At 32.3% G+C, this 7969-nt stretch overlaps 1 protein-coding gene across 2 annotated transcripts in view; it reads right to left on the reverse strand.

The window, feature by feature from the left end:
- LOC115233640 overlaps positions 1 to 7721 on the reverse strand; it is a 156955-nt gene extending 149234 nt beyond the window's left edge. The window contains exon 1 of one of the 2 annotated variants that reach the window (XM_029804183.1): positions 7569 to 7721. The gene's annotated coding sequence lies outside the window, so the exon portion shown is untranslated. Of the gene's footprint in view, positions 1 to 5080; positions 5603 to 7568 lie in introns of those variants that run through there. The other variant, XM_029804181.1, reaches the window with a different exon arrangement.
- Between the last annotated feature and the right edge of the window lie 248 nt (positions 7722 to 7969).

Genomic DNA, 7969 nt, shown 5'->3' on the forward strand with positions numbered 1-7969 from the left:
TTCTTTTGAATATGTAATTTAACGTTAAATTTTTATTCTAATAAAATCTTTAATATACATACTTATATGTATACTTATATATTCTATTATAAACAAATATTCTAAAAAAATATACAAGAATTTTTTGACGATTTTTGGCGAATTTTTTTAAAGAAAAGTATAAAACATATTAATTCTAAATTTTGCATGTTTATTAAATAATATTTCAAATATATCCTGAATTTTTTTCAAACAAAAATATTTATTCGTTTCGGAGTTATAGTAGACCAACCAGGATGACCAAAAAAAAAATTGTTGTTTGTGAAAAAAATCCAAAAAATTCTTATTCTGTATGAGTGTGACTATCGTGTGAACTAGAATTAAATCGATATTTGCAAAATTCAAATTTTGCGACTTATAAAACTAATCAATTTTTTAGTGAAAAATGAAATTTTTTTTTAGGCGCTGCCATTTTTTTATTTTTCAATATTTTTTTTTTATTCTCGTTCACGCGATAACCACACTCATACAGATTAAGAATCTTTTCGCTTTTTTTTATTTCAGATGACTACAACGGCTGGAATCATGTTCGCCACGAAAAACAATTTTTTTTTTAAATACCCTGTTTGGACTACTATATCTCCGAAACAAATATTTTTGTTTGAAAAAAATTCATGATATACTTGAAATGTTATTTAATAATCGTGCAAAGTTTAGAATTAATATGTTTTATACTTTAAAAAAGATTCCCCAAAATCGCCTTATTTTCAGAGTGTCAAACTAGAAAGACCTTTTAATTGTGCGGGTTTTGTTTATCCTTCTCTATATGTAATTTCGGTAACCGCGTAATTAGAATAGAAATCGAAGGATAAATATTATTGCAATAAAGTGATGCGACCATCCCAAGTTTCGGGCTACTAGGGAAACGAGCACTGATAGGGCCCAGCGCGCTCGCATGCTAAACGATCGAGGATATAGCGTGCCATTCCGACTGAAAGTTTTGCAACGCTATTACGGGCGCTTCGGAACGAATAAGTTTACGCTCGCAGGTCGCAGGATTTCAATTTCGCGTCGAAAACTTATTGGTACACTATCGCCGTATTCTCCGCCCTCGCTCGTAACGAACTGCATTGAGCCAAAAGTTGACTACGTATTACACGCGATGAATAATCATGATAACAAACATGAAATAATATTTAGACAGAAAAAGAGAGCGCGAGAAGGGAAAATCTTTTCTAACGATTCATATATTTTGACGACTTTCTTTCATTATTAAAGAAAAAGCAAATTATCAATATAATTCAACTCGAAATGCCTTCTTTTACAATAATGCACTCTTAAATATCCTATACATTTTTTTATTAATATTTATTTTATATCTTGATAACTTTTTGAAAATCTTTGACTAAAATTTATATATGAGAGAATTCTACGAAAATTAAAGTACGTTTTTATATTTCAATATTCTCTGCAAAGCTAAAATGCAATTTTTCTGTATGCATATTCTGCAAAACAAAAAAAAAAAAAAACATTTTCCTCTAAATTATATTTGCTTACATTATGTTTAATATTAATTTTTCATCAAATTTTTTCTACAAGAACACAAAAAATATATAAATTTTCCTTTTACTAATTTTTATTTTTCCTATATATCTTTCAGAGAATTACTGTTTGTAGAATAAAAAGGGATATCCGGGAGCTCTCATTCAAAATATTGACCTTTTCAACAGTCACGAGTAAGCACACTCAGTCCGATGTCGTATATGAGAGGGATTTAACGATCGAAACATATAATAAAAAGAAGGCATGCAAACGACTTATTTTTATGATCCGTGGTTTCACTGATGCATACAAGCGCATATTTCTTTCATTCACTGCAGTATCTAGTTTTTAAAAGCTTTTTTTACGTGAAAATATCCATCGTACACTAGGTATTACGAAAGGATTGGTAAACAGTAAATCCAGATCAAGTCGATTATTTATTGTAAATCGATTAAAAAATTATAGAAATATATTATAATCATCGAAAAATTTATTGCATATAATTATCTATTTGCAATTTGCTAAATTTTTATAATAAATTATTTATTTTATTGATGAGAGAGAAAGAGATAGAGAGAAATATCTCATTTATTATATAATTCATTTATAGTTACTAAAAAACTTTAATATATTAACAAAGAGTGAAAAGCGTGAAAGAAACCGTCGCTAAATCCTCGCAATCGAATGTGTCGTAAAAATATCCTGACCTCAGCAAGCTTATCAAAAAGCGGCTATATAGGCGCTATAATGCGACCCAAGTTCTTCTTCCTTCTCGACTTATCTCCGCGAAGAGGATTTTCCAATCCTACTTGCCATGATCTCACATCGCCGCGTTCGTAGCGCGTTGATAAGGAATCGGAGACGGAGACTGACTCTGCGAAGGCTCGATATACCTTCGCGAAAGGTATCAACCGAGAGAAGGGGAGAGGGGAGGGGGGCTTCATTAAACTGGTCGAGCGATCGAGGAGCGAGGACGATGACGTAATCGCGAGATAAAATCCTCGCTACAGAGATCCTACGATGCGTACATCCTAGAAAAGGTAGACTAGGAACCGCGATCTCGACAGAGGATGGAGATCGTTGCTATCGGGAATTTCGCAATTTCCGGCTGAATCCGACAATTTCCTCTCGGCGACGCGTTCGTCGCACGCGGCGTGGAGCTTTTCGCACGATCGACCGAACAGTTGGTCTAATTTACGTTACGATCGCGAACTAGAATTGAAGAGCCAAATTCCGAAGACGGAACGAATCAGGGGAAAGCACCCGAGGATCGGAGAAATGTTATTGACTGTAGGATTGCCGATTTGCCTCGATAACCATCGCACTTTTCTCGATTTATTTTTCGCTTCAAGGATTTCTTTTGGATTTATATGAGAAAAATTAGGAATTAATTAATACATATAATAATCAGTGTAAAACAATATGTACATATAATAAAAATATATTTTAAAACTTATTATAAAAAATAATAAGAAATAAAATAATTATTAATTACAATACACAGATAAAATAATTATTAATTAAATCTATATCAATCAAATTTAAATTTTATAAGAACGAGACATTTTTTGTTTTCTTACTGATATTTGCGCGAATTAAATACATTTATGCGTAATTGCTACAAGCGAGATTGTTATCATGGAAACGAGGGATTAATATTGTCCGACGAACGAAAGACACGAATGCCGATATCTTATGATTGAAAAATTAATTGGATTTTTTTGAAATAATTTTCGCGGGATTATCGAGAATCTTATGCATTCGTGATATAATGCGGATTCGATTGACTTAACGACCGTGCCGATAAATCAAGCAAGACTTTGAGCCCCGAGTGCGTCGCTGAGCCAAACTTGATAATACTGGGCACCTTGCGAGGATCAATAAATCGTGAAATTTATGCTGATCCCCTTCAACCCTTTCCCTCTTCAGCATGGAAACTCTCTCGGCCAGATATGTAGAACTATGGAAGGCTCGAGTTAAACATTAGGGGTTGTAAACAGAATTCGCCAGAATTCCGTACCGCCATTTCGGCAAGCTCGTAATAAACGATCTTTCGCAATATCGGTTATTCTTATGCAAAACACCCGCCATTGTCCCATTACAGCATCGCGTTACGCTCTTTTACATAAATTATAAAACAGAATCATTCCATCTCAAAGCGAATTGCTTGTCAAATGTGATGTTAATATATATTTATATAATATGATATAATATAATATATATGAGATATATATATGTATACGCGTATATACAAATATGCAATTTCCATACCTCTCACTATAAATTCCATGCATTTCTGCGATGCTTCTTCACGAATTTGAAATGAGCAGAATGCGTCATGAAAAATTAATCTTAACTAAATTTTTTTGCATTATTTCCAATTTTATATATATTATATAAAAATAAATAATTATAAGAAGTATTATATATATTATATTATATTTTTTAATTATCACATATATATCTCTCCAATATATGTGTAACATTTTTCCGCGAGAATTTTAAAACCTCTGTTAATGAAACCTCGTTTATTTTCAACTTTCATAAATGATGATTGAATGATGATTGAGCATCGATTAAAATCACGCAAAACAAAGACATAATTAATTAAATATTCTTGTAGTCTCTTTCTTCATATTATTATATCCTATATACAATACCATTCTATTTACAAAAAATCAGCAAATATATAATTGTTCGCATATATATATGTATATATATTGTTCCAAGAAACCTTAATTTTATCAACCCGGATAAAAATCTTGTCGTCCGTTTTAGTGAATCGCGGGAAACAAATATTTTCGATCTCAAGAATTTATTGTGCCTCAAGCTTATCGAAGAAAATATTCCTTTCATTGCTCGCTTCTCTATTCATACCGAAAGTTAAAATCAACTAAAAGCAATCCTTCAAACTTTTCTTCTTTCCTCTCCTTCATTGTTTCCTTGTTCGATACAAATTTTCTCTCTATCCTGGCAATTGTTTCATTTTAATATTCCCTGTGATTTCTTTCATTCTTTATTATGTTCTTATTTGATTAACTTAATTTTTAAGCGACATTTTATAAATTACATACAATTATTTTCCATTAACGACTGATTACTATTCAAACTGTTAATTATAAAAGTTTCTATAGATCTCACATTTGTTTTAATATTCCAAACAATCAATGTAAAACGTTTTACATTGATCTCAAGGCAATTAAGAAATACTTCAAAGTTGATATTATCATTTAAACGGAAAATAATTATTCCACGATTAATTAATATCAGTAAAATTGTTATCTCTTAACCCATTTTCTTTCTATTTTATATGTTGGATAAAAAATCTTGCTAACTTCCCAATTTCTAAACCGACCCTTCGTTCTCTTTTGTATTCTTTCATTTCTTGTGTGCAGCCTAAATAATTTTACATCAGTACGACGAGTGTGACCGTCAATTTTTTCATTTCTTCGGCAACGCTCGGAACTAATATATTACACGGGATTAAGATTTAGCGAAAATTCATAACTTCATCCGATACTCCGATAAGTAGCGATCGGAATTAATACTACTCACTCACCTTTATCTTCCGTTGCGATTCGTCAAGGGCATGTCGTCGAGAGCCCCCTAACTTCCGTCACAGCACGACTAGCAGTCCGCCACTCTCGATCCGGTCTTTCCTCGGCGATTATGCGTGCCGAGAAGAGGGTAATATCGTACCACCCCCCTCCCTCCCTCTCGGATGATGCGCGACTGATGATGTTACACCTGTACTTATTCGTTCATCGCGACCTTCTCTCTTTCTCTCTCTTTTTTTTTCTCTCTATTTTCACTCGCTCATTATCGCGCGTTACGTTAAAACCGGAATCGGCTTTCTCCCTGATCGAATGGACCGTCCTATCAAATGTACATATCTGTTGCCATCTTAGATTTTGCGTCCCGCAGGATGTCCAGACGTGAACGGTTCTCGGGACCGACCGGCACCGACTGAAACTCCTGTCAAACGGCAACCCGGAGGACGACCATCGTGCTCCTGCGCCCGCGATCATGGATGAACGACGCGACATTGGGCGTCCTCTGGTATTGAAATTTCAAAAAACGAACCACAGGAGAGACTGATAACGCAGAATTCTCGTGCCGATATAATTTAGTGTTCTATCAACATCGAATAACTCTTGTTGATATTTAATCAATTGCCCTTTATTTTATATCGTAGTATTGGCTGTGATGTACAATTGTAATTTAATTAACTTTAAATAATTACAATTAACCGACATTGAATTAATTTTACAAATATTAATGCCACATTCATTAAATTTTTAATATATCATCTATCATTATTATTATCAATAATTTCAATTTGTTATATCTCTATTGCTTTTTATATTTATCAAGAAATGTATTTATCTCAAATAAAACTCAAAATTTTTTGTAACATTTATTTAAAAAATAATTAAATTGTATCTATATGCATATATATATACAGCGCAATAATGTAAATTGGATTTACCAGAAATTCCAGAATTCGATATTTCCTCAAAATTGTTTGGCCGAAAGATTTCTATTTTACTAGCTACTGATACAATTACTTAAAAGCTTATCGATAAAGTAAATGTTAAAAACAAGAGTATGCTCGCAAGTTAATAAATGGCAGTTGATAAATTGGGTAAATTAAATTATATTAAATGATAGGAAAATTGGAAAATATTGATAAAAGTTAATATTTGAGAAAAATCATATATCAACAGCAAATATCTAAAGCAAATGTTGCACAAATAAATTTTATACATTACTAATTTATCGACAACAAATAACGATAAGATAGCTAATTGAAAACAAATTTATGATATTTAGAGCCATTGTTGTAACATTATTGTAACATTTAGTAATATATAAAGTTATAAAATTAGCAATTTATAAAAAAAAGATAATTAAAAAAAAATTGTAATTTATAAAAAAGATTTGAGAAAAAATGATCAATATTGTTAATATTTCATAAAGAGTCATGCAATTATATGTAATTTAATTAATATGATTATTTTTGCCTCTCATATATTTATATATAATTAAATTAAATTATTTTATTTTATATTAATTGTATATTAAACTTTATTTCATTTTATTTTATATTAAATTTAATTAAATTTAATAATTTGAATTTATATTTAATTTAACAGTTATATTTGTTCTTAAATACTTATCTTGTTTTTATATTTATTAAGGAGAGAAAATATGCGTTAATGAAAATTTTCAAGAGATTATTCTATACATACAGCGATCGAGTTTAATAAAAATGATACGACGCATTCGTAGCTAGAATCCACAATTAAAATGCAATAAATATTAAAACCTGATAACGAAAGATTGATTTCGTTACAATACATGAATACATTTGCGCTGTAACATCATGTTTAAATATAAATGCAATAATTATTCTGGAAAATTGAAAAAAATATTTTTTATAACGCACTATAAAGTTCTTATTTTATTTGTTTCTACATTATTATGTCATATCTGGGAGAATCACAGAGAAAGAGAGAGGTATATAAAATAATTCGCAATTAATTCTTCAAAGCTCAAATTCGGGAAAGGACTTGAATCAACGAAATCTTTAATCATCGTTCATTGAGAGAAATATTTGCAAGATAATAATCGCGACAAAATATTCATTAATTCTCGATATCGAGGGGCTCACTTTCGTCCTTTCGTCGGCAGGATCCTCGCAAAATAAGGGATACTGAGAGAACGCACTGTCCTCCGGCGAACGCGAACTCATAATTCATGATTCGTTACGTCTCTATATCTACAGGGTAACTCGGCACAGCTTCGGGCCATTATACGTATTAATATTTTCGCGAAGAGAGCCAACCCTTTTTCTCAAATATTTAGACGTAGATGCTATCGAGACATGTTTGCTAATTCTACTCACCGCGGATATTTAGATATCCGGATGTTCTTTCCGGGAAATGTTTGCTCAATCCCACGATGCTCCCCCCCTTCCCTCCCACCTCAACTCTTCTTTGGAATAATAACCTCAGCAATAAATGCTTTACTTTGTGTTATCTTACCTTCTTCCCCTTTCCTCGACGATGATTTAATAATGATGGAGCAGGGACTGACTTGCCACGTTCACTTGAAGACGCCGAACGCAAAATATGCAAAACTCGCGGAGCCATTTTATTCGAAACTCGAACGCACGACTGACAATTACACGACACACTCGAACGATTCGACGACTCCATCGCGATTCAGGTTCAGACACTCTCGGCACTTGTTTACATACGCGAGACGTTTTTTTGGCGCGCACGTTTATTCCGAAACACAACACGACGCGGTAAAAAGCTAACATACATGTATATATGTAGCTACGTTCAGTGATGAGCGACACGAACTTGGATGATAATCACCGAGCGACTTCACACGCTTCGATACTTTGACGTTTCTTACGATCCACGTGATACGCTCGGAC

Source organism: Formica exsecta, unplaced genomic scaffold, assembly GCF_003651465.1.
Source record: "Formica exsecta isolate Colony F162 unplaced genomic scaffold, ASM365146v1 scaffold18, whole genome shotgun sequence".
Lineage (NCBI taxonomy): Eukaryota > Metazoa > Arthropoda > Insecta > Hymenoptera > Formicidae > Formica > Formica exsecta.